We start from the raw sequence: 16,728 nt of genomic DNA, 5'->3' as shown, positions 1-16,728 counted from the left end.
AGAAGTTTTGTAGATTTCCAATGAATCTCATTATAGTTCGTTCATCCCATTACTATGGAACAGATACGTAGCACAACAAAAAATCTCTTCAAGAAAGACTCCTTTGTAGTTTTTGCCAGGGCACAATGTCCTATAATTCTTACAAGTCCTTTGTTTAGCTGAGGAGCTCAATGAGATACCCTTTAAGATTCTCAGAAACCCTATTGTCTAGCAGAGAGGGCCTAGAAAATTTCACTTTTAAGTTTTTCGAAGGGATGAACAAATGGTCTTAAGATCTGACCCTAACCCAAACAGCACATTTTACCTACAACCACCTGATTTGATCCTTGTCCTAAGGCCATTTATAATTTTGAGAATCATTTGACGAATGCAAAAGCTGAGAATGAGAAACAACTTTATATTTGAGTGAACCGAATCCCGGCTTCTCTATATTTCTCTTTAATTTTGCTGGACGACTACAATTTCCTTGTTAATGCGTCCCATGCCTTTTGTCTTTATCAGCGGAAATATGTTTGCACTTTTGGGCTTGTGCTTGGAAATCTCCAAAGCCAGATCCACAACCCAACCAAGCGTCCTCCTCACCTGCCTTCCTGCAGACGGAAGTCTCACGCTCACTTCTCTGTCGGTCTCATTCCCTCATTCCCTCTGTCGGTCTCATTGCCAAGAGCAACTTCCTCCCGTTTGCCCAGTTCATAGGGAAAGTCTCCTTGAGGACTTTCAGAGTTCTGCCTGCCCCTTAATCCCAAAAACCAATTAATACCATGTGATTCAGCTTTTTATTACATTAACATTCCACTTTCAGGTACCATATTTTTTCTCCTTTTCTATTGCTGCTTACAAAATCACCCCAAAACTTAATAATAGCTTGTCATGACTCACGATCATCCATCCATTGACTTGACAGTTTTTCCACTTTGCCAAGTGCTGACGGAGGACTAGCAGGTTTCAAAGGCCTTCACTCATAAGATAAGTTTGGGCTGTCTGGCTGTGGGGAGCCCAGAGGAGGCTGTCTGCCTGGGACCTTCGGTCTCTCTGCTGGCTGAGTCCCTGGGTTGGTTCTCTGTGTGCTTATCTTGAACATTCCCAAACATGAAGTTCTCAGGGAAGTTAAGCTTCTTCCTAGTGGCTGATTTCCACACGCCCAAAAGGAGAAGCTGCCAGGCTATTATAAGGCTATTGTAAGGCTCGGGTCCAGAAATGACACGACATCACTTCTGCCCTATTCCATTGTTTAAGGCAAGTCACATGCAAAGGGAGCGGACCCCAGGAGGTGTGATTTATAGGAGGCCACATCCATTAACAGTCTGTCACAATAAAATTCAGTTCCCTTGGCTACAGGGGAATTATAGGACAGCGGTTCTTAAAGTGTGGTCCCCAGACCAGCAGCATCAGCATAACCAGGAAACTGTTTCCAAACACGAATTCTTGGGCTGTGTCCCAGACCTACTGAATCAGAAATGCTGGAGACAGGTGCACAGATCTGTGTTTATCAAGCCTTCTGGGTGATACCGATGCAACAAAAGTTTGAGGACCCAAGGGCAAAAGAAATGTATTAGATTGCATCTGTGTCATATGTGGAAAGTGTGAAAGCGTAACCAACCAGTTAACTCTTAATATGAACTAGTTAACTCATACTTTTTAACTCGGTATTAGTTATAAGAAATCCGTTTTATCAGCAGTGTTCTAGGACTATTAACATTAACCATTGTCGAGAATATAAGCATGGCTAATTAAAAATAATCCTTGTTTCTGCACGCACACACACACACACACACACACACACCTTTTTTTTTTTCTATTTCTTTTCACTCTTCTATTATTGCTGTTGTTGGTTTCGTTGTTGTTGTTGTTTTCATATTTTATGTTCCAAGGATCAGGATTTTTGTCACATGTAGTTGTTTATTCCCGGGGAGATGAACGAAGAGGTGGACAGTGGTAAAGAAAGAAGCCAGCATACGTGATAAATGCCACTAGAGCCATGAACACTTTTTTTTCCTGCAAAATTATTTTTGAAAACAACTTGAAAATGTAAATTTCAGATGCAGACCCTGAGTCCGTAGGGGATTAGCGTCTCGTCCAAGGACGTTGGGTGGAGGGGAAAGATTCTACTTACCTATTGATCATTCCCTGTTGGGTCCACTGACATTACACACGTACCATACCTGTAGGCTGCCCCACAGTCCTCCAGAGTATTCAGGTGTTTGCAAAGTGAACCTCTCAAAATATTGCAACTGGAAATGGCCGATTGAATTCCACTGATTGATGAAATTCTCCACGCCATTAGAGCAGGCCGGCTGATGGCCAATAAAAACGAATCACGGAAAGTGGTTTGTCGGGGGATGAAAAGACTGAAATAAAAAGGATTCAAATATCTTCTTGGAACCACAGAGAAATGTGTAGTGCTGATCTCTGCACACAAGTTCTAAGCTCAAACGACATCCGTAGCCTGGGATACTTAAGGAGGATACTAAGGAGAGCAGTCGTGGCCAGAAAAGCCTTGAGCACGTTCTATTTTCTTTATTTCAGCAAATGTTTATGCACCACATTAACATGGGCCCAGCACCGCTCTATGTCACAGTATCCCCATACTGTCCTGTGCTGTAGGCTGTAGTATTATTATCCACATGCTACAAATGGGGAGACAAAGTCACATAGCAAGGTTGGGATGTGAACTCAGACTCGCTGCAGAGTTCATGCTCCTAGCCACAGCGTGAAATGGATCCTTGGCATTGATTTTAGACTCTCGCTCTGGAAATATTTGGTTATATACCAATATGGCAAATTTTGAAGAAGTGAAAACCATATTCTCATAGTCTAGCTGCTCAACATGGAAGTAGGGGTTAACATCCTGGAGCAGATAATAATCTTCTCTGTGCACAGTTGCTTAATTTTATAAGGTCCTGAACACACTCTATCTCATATGATTCACAAAATTCTCCAAAGGGCTTTATTCCAATCTGACTTTATGGGGGGAAAAAAGAAAAAGAGCCTTCAAAAGATTAACTAATTTTGGCAGTTTGTACAAGCGGTAGATGCCACAGCCAGAATTCTTTGCCAGTGTGCTGATGTCAAGTCCCATACTTTTTCTGGAAACCCCAGAAAGTCTCAAAAGCCAAGTAGCAATTCACCAAGGGAAAGGAGCAGGGAAGAAAATAACCAATTTTCTCAGCCTCATTTATACATCTAAACAGCAAAATCCCTGAGATATAGTGTCTTTAAAATGAGGCATAAATTTTTATTTTACTTTATTTATTTATTGTTTTTTTGTCAGAGAGAGAGAGAGCATAAGCACAAACAGGGGGAGCAGTAGGCAGAGAGAGAAGCAGACGCCCCACTGAGCAGGGAGCCCAACTCGGGACTGGATCCCAGAACCCCGAGATCATGACCTGAGCTGAAGGCAGAGGCTTAACCCACCGAGCCACCCAGGCAACCCTATTTTACTTTATTTCAAATAAATTTCAAAGTTAGACTTCTACTGCATCTCCTATACTTACATTTTCATCTCTTTCAGTGGGAGAGACAGAAATGAAAATAGAGACAGACACCCAGGGTAACCCAGTCCCCGCTTTAGGGGTACACACACGTGGGCGTGAGATGCTAAGCGTAATGACCTTTCCCAAGTATGTTCCGGGAGGCAATTGCTTGACAGTCACAACGGTGGGGACATGACATAGTTTTTCTTTCCTTAGAATGCAGAGACGGGCATCTAAAGATCGGAAGCCCTCGGCAGCTGTCCCTACTGGGCCAGCCTGTATCTGTAATAAATACTCAACTTCGTGACCCCATTCCCACTGTGCCCCCCTTCAGCCAGCTTCCTGAGCAGTGGCTCAGTGTAAGAAAGCTCGGAGCAAAAAGATAGTAGGAAGAAAAGAGTGCATGCGCAGGGAAGACGGAGTATTTGGGGAGGGCATCCACGAAAGCGAACAGCAGGACGTGATGTGAGTTCCAGCCGAGGGGCGCCCGTGCGTGGGCTGGAAGAAGGAGAAAGCTTGACAAGAGTCAGATTAGCCAGCATCCAAGGAGGTAAACTCGTCCCCATTGTGCTTTGACTCCGGTGATGGGCACGACCCTCCGCACTCAGCTTCACCCCGGCTGAGCGAGGTGGACACGTAGCACCCTTGGTTTTGCGAGTTTATGTCTGTCACTTCTGTGTCCCGGGCATTCGGGGCCAGCGCTGTTTCCATTTCTTTTCCCCATTTCACGCATCATTTCCAAGTTGGGGGGAGTCACGGTGTGGAAGCGATGGGGGCCAATTTTAACAAGTGGAAAAGCAGGGATCGTAAAGCCTGCCTTGCCTACATCCGCTTCTCCCGTTTCCAAACCAGAGGATGGGGGGAAAGGAGAAGAACCAAAGTCCACAACAGGGGATCCCGTGTTTGCCTCGGTGTCCCATTTTAACGAAGAGGCCAGGGCCAGGGTGCGGAATCCGTTCAGAGAATCGGGTCGTCACATGCTTCGCCTCTGACTAAGGATGGCAGCTGTGTCGAAAGGGCCAGTTGCTTACGGAAAAGAACTGGAGGTCTGTTGAGACTCTCCTCCTTCTGCTTGTTTCTCTGACTCTGACTACACTCTTTCACACGCTGTCCCTATCTTGTGTGGTTTCGAGCCAAAGCCTGAGACAGCTAACCCGTTTATCAATGTTAAACACAGAAGGCGTCATCTAGGAGCCCCTGAAACTTCGAGAGAGCTGCACGGATAAGAGAAATTGGATGGCAGACGTGGAGGTCATCTTGCTGAGAGTCAGAGATCCCCAAGCACACTAAGGACGGGGTCTCTCTTCTAATAGTGCTTGGCCATGCCCGGCAGAAGGAACGAGAGGCAGGACTCGGCAATGAACTGACAAAGAACTGAATGCTAACCGATGTAAATGGGACCAGATCTGGACTTTCGTGTTGCTTTTACAATGTGCCTACTTGGGTAGCTCTCAGAAAGCATCTTAGTTGTAAATACTCCGCTTTCCTTCCTTCCATCCTTCCTCTTTTCTTTCTCTCTTTCATTTTTCATTCGTTCTTTCTTCTTTCCTTTGTCTTTAGTGTAGTCAGAGAGGACAAACCCCTAGGTAATGAACCCACGTCTGCCTCTGGGAACAGAGTAGTTATTTTCTGAAGGCACACTGGGGGCTGTTGTATCCTAACATCTTTCTTTAAAATGTGCCTTTTCTTAAAAAAGAAAGAAATTATGCCATTTGGGACAAGGATGAAACTGGAGGGCATTATATTAACTGAAATAAGCCAGACAGAGAGAGACAAATACTTCATGGCATCACTTACATGTGGAATCTAAAAAGGGGAAAAAAAGAAAAGAAAAGAAAGACAGTTGAACTCATATAAATGAAGAGTAGAACGATAGTTGCTGGGGGCTGGGCATGGGTGGATGGGAGGCAGGTGATAAGAGGGTAAACACTTCCAGGTTTGTTTGTTTGTTTGTTTTCTAAGATTTTATTTATTTATTTGAGAGAGAGAGAGCAAAAGCAGGGAGAGCAGCCAAGGGAGAGGGAGAGGCAGGCTCCCCACCAAGCAGGGAGCCCAATGCGGGGCTCGATCCCGGGACCCTGAGATCACGATCTGAGCCGAAGGCAGACGCTTAACCAACCCACTGAGCCACCCAGGTGACCCTGCACTTTCAGTTATAAGAATAAGGTCTGAGGATCTAATGTAAAACCTGGCAACTGTAGTTGATAATACGGTATTGTATAATGAAATTTGCTAAGACAGTAAACTTTAAATGCTCTCACCAAAAGAAGAAGAAGAAGAAGAAGAAGAAGAAGAAGAAGAAGAAGAAGAAGAAGAAGAAAAAAATGTAGTGGTGATGAATGTGTTATTAGTTCAGCTGTGGGACACGGAATCCCTTCATGACATACGTGATTACCAAGTCTTCACACTATCTACTTTAAATGTCTTACAATCTTATTGTCAATTCTATCTCGATAAAGCTGAAAAAAATTTAAAGCTGAAAACAAAAATAACAACCAAAAAAAAAAAAAAAGTGCATGTTCTTCCTAAGGGCAATTTACCTCCTCTTCTGTTTATTCAACATTCTGGAAAAAAGATAATCCCATCATGCTGATTCTCGGCTCTGGATCCAAACCAAAATTATAACTGTGAAAGGGTCCCACATAAGTAATTCTGCAGAAGTTTTGACTTCCCATTAGAAACCAGTCTGAGACCAGTGTCCAGGCAGAACAATACCCACCAGGACCGCTAGAGCCAGGAACCATCACTGGACATGTACTTGTGGCGTTAGCTGGCCAGTCAGCTGTGTATGCTCACGCTTCCTCTCAGACGCACCTGTGAGTTTGAGTATTAGAAGAGAGGACCGTGTTCCTTCCTACGTGCCACGCTGAATTAAATACACCGCCTTCCGGAAAATTCTCAGTAGGGAAAGAGAGATTGGTGAGATTGGACAACGGCTTCCCAGAGACCCACGCCATCAGGGTGGTGCTCTCAAACTGTGGTTTGCGGTGCATCCGACTCAAGATACTGACATCCAACTAATTAATAGCATTCCTAGGCTTACTAATGAGCTCTTAAGCCTGCATAACCATGATATTACCCCCTATTTTATGCAGAATATAATATTTTCACTATAAACAACTCATTTCGTAGTTTGGGGCTGGTCTTTAGAAGCTGTGATAGAAATCCGTGTGACCTCCATGCTGGCTCATCATTTCCCTTGGAAATGTCCGTCTCTGTCACCACCCCCACGTGGCGTCCACGTTGCCTTCCATCTTCCCTCCAATTGCTTTACTGAGCTTTACCTATCCTACTTAGGATGGTGCCAACCTTGCTATCGTAAGACTAAGGACAGATCAAATTGAGGAAATGGCTGAGCTCCCTCTGTTTTGGAAACACTGGTTCAATTCTCCCCACAAAAAGAGAGGTTGGGAAGGTAAGTAGATTTTGTACTAAATGAAATCTTTGTACTAAAATGAAATTGATTCTGTCAATTTCACAAGAATAATTGGAAAAACCTACCAGTGGCTAATGCAATATTACCATTGACTACTTGCACTCAGTGGGTGGCTTAAAAGGTTGATCATGTATGATAGAAGAGCAAAGGAATTCAGATTGTAAGAAATGCATCTCTTAACACCGAGTCAGCGGTGGGAATCTCCTGCTTGCCTTCTCTCATGAGAAGCAAGGTTTTCTTTTACAGTTTTGAATAGGAGATGGATGCTAGGAGATTTTTTTTTTTTTTTAATCTCACCAGCTTCCGCTTGCATGAAAATCCTTCAAGACAAACAGGTTCAAAAGACTTTTCTTTAGAAACACCAGCTACCAGAGCAATCCTAGCGTATTTAATGATATGATTAGAACCATTTTGGCACTGTAAATAGAAATGGCAAAGAAGCAAAATCTTTAACGTTTGTGGCACTTTCTCTTCTGGATAAAATTCGGTAAACTTGGTATCTGGAATACTAATCAGAATATTTGCTACCCATGAAAACAGCAAGTCAGCCATGAAAATGCCTGTCTTATTAACTGTGAAAACTGAAACACAGAGGGAAAATATAATCTGTTTTAAATATATTCTAGCATGCAGAGAAGTGGAATGTATTTGGAAGGTTACGACTGGCATATCCTCTTGCTGTTTTCTAGAATGTGTTTATGTAGAATTAACAGAGCCCCAGGATGGGGCACAGAAAGAACGAGTGACCTGATACTCTTGTGTGGAAAGGCTGGAGGAGGATATTTAAATATAGTATTTTATTTGTATTCCTAGGTGCTAAGGTAAGATCTGTTTTTCCAGAAAATAGATATTTCTCCAAAAACATATGCAAAAGGGTTACAATTAAACCTCCTCACTACAGAAGTGTGTAAAATTTTCCACCCTTGAAGCTAGAGCATATGTATTTCTCAAAAAGACAAAAAGAAAATATTAGCAAACCACAAACATATGTGCACACCCTGGGAAAATTGGATTGCTGTTCTTGACTGAGTGAATAGATTCATTTATTGACTCCTGAGTCTCTATTTGAATATAAATGTGTGAGAAGTGATTATTTCTACTAACAACAAACAAACCAAACCTGCAGACCTCGGGGAGGGTTGAACCTGGCACCGCAGACCAGGTCAGATTCTGTTGCTGCCCTTGACTCAATTGGGTAACTTCTTTCTTTCTCTGCCTTGCTTTCCCAAAACCAAAACCCCACCATGCATTCCCACACATTAACTGGGATAGCTGTCTTTCCAATGTGAGTTATTCCAACCTGGTAATCGGAATAGGAGTATTTGATAGCTTGATATTTTATCATATTTTCCACAAAAATAACAGTGTGATAAGGATGTTGGCAAGTGTGAGCTTTTTGGTTTTACCTCTGGGTGTCCCTTGATTTGCAAATCAGCTGACAGAGATGATTCCAAAGAACTCTACGATCCGCCAACTTCAGGACTGGACTCCTACATACCTGTATCATCATTTAACCGTTCCATTTTGTCTGTGCTTTTTCTTTAAAAATATTTTTAGGGGTGCCTGGGTGGCTAGTCGGTTAAGCATCTGCCTTCGGCTCAGGTCATGGTCCCAGGGTCCCGGGACCAAGGCCAGCATCAGTCTCCTTGTTCAGTGGGGAGCCCGCTTCTCCCTCTGCGTGCTGCTCCCCTGCTTGTGCGCTCGCTCGCTCTCTCTCTCTCTCTCTGACAAATACATAAAATCTTTTAAAAAATATTTTTAAAGCTTCCTGATGACAGGAAGTTAAACTCTGCTGCAATCATCAGGAACTTTGTGTTATTGATGCATTTGGCAATTTCCCATTTTCCCTTCCTGCGGTCGTTCACTTGCTTCTTTTTCCTCTTCCTCCCTTTCTCACAAGGAGGCAATCTGAGACTACACGCTACTGTGCTTTGTCCCACCTGTCGTGGGCAAATACTCGTTGATGTGATTCGTGCAGAAGGGCTGGTGGGCGCAAGCCTTTCCCGCCCAGAGAAGCATTTTCAAGGAGCACAGAGCTCCCCATGCTGAAAGTAGACAACCGAAGCTTTCGTGATAGAACAGCACGGCGAGCACAAGTCCGGAGAAGGAAATATTCTGGAAAAGAGTTTCCAGAAACCTGAAACCCAAGATCAGTGAGCAATCAAATCGAAATTAGGACAGCAGCGTGGTCCAAGTTATATTATGGAAGTGAGTGGCAGTGTGTTCAGGGTGCTGGAAGGGGGAAGGTGCCAGATGGGAAGGTCAAATCCAGGACAAACTCTGACAAGATGGATGTTTAGAGAATTCCATTATGAATGAGCTAATGCTAGAGATTCAACTTGATTTAGGTGATAGGGCTGATTCGTTTTTGGACCCAGCTGGATTCTAGGTCTGCCAAGATCACTACTCTGTTCTATACACTGTTCCAGGTAATGTGACTTTCTCTACATTGAGGAATATCCTCGATCACAAAATATTAGAGCAGCTCAGTTTGTCCCAGTGATTGTTTAGGAAGCAAGATAGATGATACAAACACACTACATTCATATAGGAGAGACAGAGAAGCAAAGAGAGAGAAAGAGGGATTTTTTTTTTTTAATTTTATGTATTTATTTGACAGAGAGAGAGATCACAAGTAGGCAGAGAGACAGGCAGAGAGAGAGGAGGAGGCAGGCTCCCCGCTGAGAACCCCATGCGGGGCTCGATCCCCCGGACCCTGAGATCATGACCTGAGCCAAAGGCAGAGGCTTAACCCGCTGAACCACCCAGGCGCCCTGAAAGAGGGATTTTTGAACAGAGAACAGTCCCCCATTCCTAACCCATCCCAACTGAACTTTATATGGAACAGGAGTATACAGAGTTTTTTAAATAAAAGGGACATATTACAATCTTCTATTAGTATTTACTACAGAAATGTTAAAAATGTTAAAATGTTAAAAATGTTAAAAAAAACCCATACAGTATTTCCACCCAATCAATACCATTTACAAGTGAAGGGCACTAAAGCCCTGGGGAAAATTCATGCAAATCCACACAGGAATTTCTAAAGCTCCAGTAAGAACCCATGTCCCCTGACTTGGACCTAGTGTTCTTTCTAGTGCATTATCCTGCTTATTTATATGCTTCTGACTTTTGCTCCTTCCCTTTCCGTTTGTTTGTAGACTTTGCTTGCTTTTGGTTTAAGTATTTTCAAGTTCTCACACTGTTAAGGCATAAGACTACACTTCCTTCTTTAGTGCCTTTACCAGTCTTTATTATTGTTCCTAAAATTCACCTTGGGCTGTTACTGTCAAATTTTTGGTCAAATGCAGAGCAAAACAAATTCGCCAAGTACAGCTAATTTGATCAGAAGTTCAGACTAATGAGGTTTAATTAATCATACCAAACCATGGAGTCACAGTCAGTTTTGAAGATAAAAATCCTATAAAAGCAATTTACTTTGATTGGTCTATACTTGGTTTCATGGCTTTATAAGATTGAAGTCAATAATGGCAAAGTTATCTTTTTGTAATTAATTACAAGCTGCAAACAGTTGTCAGTTTTCTAATGCAGGATCTACCAATAATGAAAAAAAAAAAGGACTTTATGTACCTAAAGTAAATTTTAAAGACAGAAAATGGTGGACGCGGGTGGAAAACATGAAATTTTTTAAAAAGTGACAGCAGTAATTGAAACAACAAAAATGTCTGTTCTTTTTTGTTGTTATTAAAAAAATAAACTTGTTAATTACTAAAAGTACATTCTGAAAGAGTTCATCCTCACCTTTCCAAACTGAAGGCTTGAATTAACATCTTCTCACCTGAATGAATTCAAATTCAATACTCAAGGTAATTAAACATTTGGGGGGTTGTCCTGAAACATCAAAGATCTAAACATAGCACTACTCTAAATTATTACTACACACCTTTCATCACTGAGCTTTGCTATGTTCTTAAAATCAAGAAGTTGGTTACCATTGTTGACCCTTCAAAAAGTAGTGAAGGGATTTACTGTCATACGGTAACATGAACAGAGATTTAAAAATTAAAAGTTCAGTAAGTTAAGCTGAAATGGTCCCATTTCCAAAGGCTGAAAAAATATTTTGTAAATATAATATATGTAATCATATAATCATATATATATATGATATATCTATGCATGTTTGTGATAAACTATATTTTCCAGATGGCCAAATAATTAACAAAATTAGGCTGGTATCACATTAGACAAATTCCAGTTCTTGGACTTGGTGATTCGACAGCAATGAGTGTAAGATCATGAGCTTAGGAGTCAGAAAGCCTGGTTTGGATGTTAGTTCTATTGGTGTGACTCCAGCCTCGTTGCCAAATTCTCCAACTCACGGTTTCCTTGCTTGTGTAATAAAGACATTGTTAACTAACTGATAGAGTCACTACAAGTGTGTAAAGACTCAAGTATTCTCTCAAGTATTCTCTTGAGAGAATAAAAAGATTGTGATATTCATCATCACTGTTTTAAGAGAATTTGATCTCCAAAATAATAACTACTCCCTATTAAATAGGTTGTAAGGTACTAAGTACTATCCCTTGATCATTTAATTTGAATGTCAAAACAACTCATAAAGTGGTAGGCCAGAGTACCTGTATTTTATTTTTACATATTTTATTTTCTACAAACTTTATTTTTTATAAACTAAAGATTCTTGATTCACATGATAGGCAAAACCAAAAACTGAATCATCCCCAGGGAAAGACCTGCCCCAAGACCTTTCGTTGTTATTCTTACTGGTGTGCTCCTCTGCGCATACGTGCGTGTTGGGAAAATTACAGAAAATCCAGAGAAACAGAAAAACAAATTGACCTAAATCCCACTACCCTAACATGAGCACTTCTATAATTTTTTTGCATTAAATTCCACCCCTTTCCTGATGCATGTCGTCATTTTAAGCCATTGTCCTGCTACTGTGAGGTGGTGTCATGGCTTCCGTCTCACAGAAGGTGGAGACCTACAGAGAACGAGGGATGGGCTCCAGGGCACACTCGGAGCTCCTCCTGGGCCCTGTTTCTATCCACACCACCCTTCCTCCTTTGCCCAGGGCCAAGTGATAGCAAAAGCAGTGGTGAAGGGCCAAGAGTCAGGCCCAGAGATACACGTTGTAGCCCCTAACGGCAAGGAAGCACTCTGTTAGGATAAGTTTTCTCCCGTGCCCTCCTGCAACCATTTCTCCAGCAAACCCTGGAAAGAGCTGGAACTCCATCCCCACGTGGTCGGAAATGGGAGCGTATCTCTCAGCACTTGTGCCCATAGCATGAGCTATGGTCACACTCTATGGCCATTACTTCCAAGGGGTCTGACCACCAGTCACTGAGGCAAATTTTTTAAGAGGCCACCACGAGGGAAATGAAGGATGGGAAGAGAAACATCTAGATTCTTGTGTTAAATAGCTCGGTAAACATTCCATCACGTGTCCATGGAATCCTTGTCTGCTCTGGGTACTTACAGCTTTGTAGGTTAGTTAATGAACTTAAATAAAAACTTAAAAATTTTTGAAATAAAAATAAAAGAAAACAATAATCTTTCTTTCTTTCTTTCCTTCTTTTAAAATTTCCATGTGGCTAGGGTTTCTAGCTGCATTGAACCCAGTAATATTTAATGGGAAAACAGCCACTCCCATTGCTGGAAAAGGCAAAACTCAATTCACTAAATAATGCTTTCAAGCCACCAGGGGGAAAAAAAAAAAGAAAAGAAAATCAAGGTTATTACTAGAAAGTCAGGCAAGTCCCTTTGTATTCATTCCAACAGCTGTTTAACATGATTGGAGGCCAAGTAAGGAAAGTTCAGGTAAATACCTCAATTTAGGAGAGTTATCCAGGGGTCAAAAAGGAGCTATGTGCTTTTGGGGGGATGGTGTTCCATTTACCCTTAAAAGGCAATTTTTAATGGAAAAAGTGAAGCCCCTTGTTTTACAGACCTTAACATATTTTAGACACAGAAAAATGTGACCATTTTATGCTTGCAGTGTACTGCAGAAATGCAGGACGAAATTAAGAGCTGTGCTCAGGGTCCGCACTGGCCAGCGAACCCAGCAAACCCAGAGGCCCTGGTTCCTTTGGGAATGCCTTTATCCTTGCTTTCCTATGCATCAGAGGCCACTTGTAGGGCTGAAATTCCATATCCCTAAATAATATGTTTCCCAACACAGTGCTTCTACCTTGACGGCCCAGGTTATCCATACCTACTTACCCTTCTGGACTCAAAAATCATCCTATCGGCCTGTTTAAGAATTGGATTTCGAAGGCACAAGAAGCGGTGTCTGGAGGTAACCACGGATCTCTTCCTCCCCCCAACCCCCACCTCAATAAATACAATTTTAGACAGCCAAAGCAATCATTACCTGAAAAAGACTTGTTTCTGGCAGGAAAAAAAAAATCAATTTAATTATATGAGATGTTTCTTACGCTTTAATTGTTGTTAAGTATAGAGCATTATTGACAAAATCGGCCTGGATCTGGGCTTATGAGCTTTTACATTACTCAGATAACTTGCCGGGGAGAGGAAAAAAAAAAAAATCCATCATGTTACTTAAAAGAACTGAAGCCACATTGTGCCCCCGTCCTGAGGCCCCTCGGCTGCACTCACAATGATGAATGCATCATTTTTCTTGCATGAAACTTTGGTAACAAACAGCGCAGCCAAGTCTTTTCCAGCACTGTTATTCTGTTTTAAAAAACACTGACATTTTCTTAAACAGACATAATTTACAATTTTAAGGAGCACAACAGCGCCTTGGTGTTCGAGGGCCAGAGAGCAAACAACCCTCCTTTCAGTTCGATTTTTTTTTTTTCTTTTCTTTTTCTTTTTTTTTTTTTTTTTGAAAAAGGAGTCTCGTGCTCAGTGAGTTCACTCTAGCTTAAGGCCAGAGAGACGGGGCAGCAGGAGAACAGAGCCCCAGCGCACCATGTGAAGGTCACGGGAGCCCAGCCCAGGAGTCCCACGGGCATCACGCCAGCGCTGTCCCCTCCCCAGGGGGGGGGGGGGCGGGGAGAAGCATCCCCTCCAGGTGCTTCTGCTCTGCACGGCAGAGCTCCCCTTGAACAGCATCCTCTGTCAATTCCACACAAAGGGAGCCTGGCCAGGGTCCCCCGTGAGCGGATCGATGCAGGAGCAGGAGCAGTGCTCGATCTCCAGCGGGGTCAGCTCCGCCCGAGGACGGGAGCGGAGGCGTGTGCGCTCGCGGCGCTGCGGGGCTGCGGTGCGGATGTCACCCAGAGGCTCCAGGCACGCGTGACCAGGAGCGCTCCCGAGGTGATATGGCTCAGACGCGGCTGTGGTCCAGGGCCCCAGCTGGAGTTTCTCCCCCTGGGCTTCCGAATAATCCCTCATGTATGCGAGCTCTCTGGACTTCTCCCTCCGGTTTTCTTTTCACCTGAAAATGCTCTTAAAGAGTAGTCCGGTTAAAGAGAAGGAAAGAACACCCCCCCCTACCCCCGCGGGCTTTGGGCCATCTCCTCCCCGCACCCCGGACCTGGTCAGAGCCTCCGTTCTCCGGCCCCGTGGAGCCCCTCAGGACCCCCAGACTGGCCTCGGCTGACGGCTGTCCTGTATCCCTCTCAGTAAAGGGACTGGGGGCGAGTTGCTCATGACAGAGTCCCCGGCGAGGGACAAGGAGGTTCTGAGCCGGGTCTGCCGAGGAGATACCGCAGAGTGAGATGTGGTTCAGTGAAATAAAAGGCGGCAAACGGAGCCCAAAGAAGGACCCGTTCCCTTCCCCAGAGGCCCTCATCTGAAGACGACTCCGTGGGACCCTCCCTGAGGCCACCGTGGGAGGCGTGGGCTGCGGATGGAAGGCCACATGAGGGGAGGAGCCCAGGCCACCGTGTCACCTCTGAAGCGGTCACCCCCTCCCGGGAACACTTGGGTGGAACAGGGCACACAGACCCCACAGAAAACCCATGAAATTAGAAGACCTGTCAGTTGTGACTGATTTCTCCTGAGTTGTTAGGATTGGAGTCCAGGTCTCCTAGTTTATACCTTTGGGGAGACCCTTAGCCGGGGGCCCCTGCCTGCCTCCAGTGACCACATGCAAAGGAGAGAGAGAGCCTTAGGAGGGGGCAGATTCCGGAACCTTGTGGGCAGCGCCAGGCTTCCTGCGGCAGAAGGACGCCTTAAGCCAGGAAAATGAGGCTCGCCCAGACTCGGGGCCCCACCACTCTGCCCCGACTGGCTCTTGTGCACAGAGAGGGACCTGGCCGGGCCCTGCTTTGACTCCCCCCCGCTTCCACTTCTGCCAGTGCCGGTGTAAGTGAGATCACGCTCTATTTCGGGGCGAAGTTAGGGAGAACTGCTTTCTAGCACCCGGCCGGTCTCCCTTTCCCCAGCTCCTTTAACCCAGCTGATCAGCCCTGGTTGTCTGGCACCCGTTTGCCTTAGAGATGGAACATTCCCCGGGGTTCTAAGCTGCCCGTTGAGACCCACAGGACACCGGCACTCGGAGGCAGAGCGGTGGGGTGCTACGCAGCCGTGGAGCGCCGGCCACCTGCCTCCGGATCCATTTCCGGCTGGTCCTGGAGCACCGGCGGGGCCCTGGTGGTGATTTCTGAAATCTGGAGCCGTGTCCCAGGTCTCTGTGCATTTCCCTGGGAGTCCTGGTATGTACCGCAGTGCTGGTTCTGAGAGTAAAGAGATGACACTTGAAGAAGTGTGAAGGCCCTGGGCACAAGGTGTTCTGCCTGCAGTGAAGTCTGTGGGAAGGTGTGAGAATATGGGACCCACGACACGGGCCGATGGGGCCCTCAGGCCACCTGGGGGGGAGGACAATCCTCTCACATCACAAACTTGTGCTTCTCTGCAACGAATACAAACCTGAGCAGGAAGCCGGGTGAACTTTCTGAAAAAGGCGGAGAAAAGCCAGCCTCTTAGACTTTTCCAAGCAACTGATGAAAAACCCATCTTCGAAGCATCGGGGAAGGATGGAGAACAACTTCAGGAGGAAATAATGGATGATTCGAATGAAAATACTTCTTTTCCCAAAAGTCCAGAACGGCCTAAATGAGAAATTTCGAGATGGAAGGAGGGAGTCCGGGAAAAGGAGGAAGAGAAAGGGAGGCTGGAGTAGCTGAATGCAGGAACGGAGCGGGTCCTGGGAGAGAAACTCAGCCAGCTAATGCCCATGGCTGACACCCGCGGAGGATCTCCCCCTTCCCTGATGTCCTTAGAGATCCCGTAAACCGGGAAGTCAAGCAAAAGACGGAAGCAGAAGATGCCGTCACCCCGTCCGTCGGTCAGGAGTTGACCTGAAGAGCATCCTTGATGATGCCCACCTCGCTGTGTCCCTTCAAAGTACTGAAGAGAAAAGTCAAGAAAGAGCCAGACAATCGTGGAAGAAAAACAAATGGATGAAGAGCTTACGGGACACGGAACAAGACTCCGAACTGAGGAAGCATCTTCTTAGCGTGGAAATTCACAGCTTGCCAGTGAGATCCAGCAGCTGAAGCTGAAGCTTCAAATTCTGCCTGGACTACGTCAGGAACACGTCACGCAACGTCAGAGAAAATGGTTTGAGGAGGAAACACACCGCTGGGAATCGAGAAGAAACTTCCCGACACGTGTCGACACATGAGCAGCAGAAGTCAGATCCGCAGCCTCTACAAGGAGATGGCTGAAGATGTAGGCAAAGATCGGGAGAGAGAGACTTCTGCCGTCGAAAGGAGATCCTCTTCCACGAGGAAAGAGCCCAAGAAAGCTGGACAGCAGCTTGTTGATGGAGAGAAACCTCAGGGAGAGAAGGAAATGATCGCGCAGCCAAAGGCTGGCCATCGCCCAGTCCAACTGCCAGCCCTTCCTTCCCAAGGGCCCTTCTGC

Source organism: Martes martes (genome assembly GCF_963455335.1).
Source record: "Martes martes genome assembly, chromosome: 6".
Taxonomy (NCBI): Eukaryota; Metazoa; Chordata; class Mammalia; order Carnivora; family Mustelidae; genus Martes; species Martes martes.
This window is presented reverse-complemented; position numbering follows the sequence as displayed.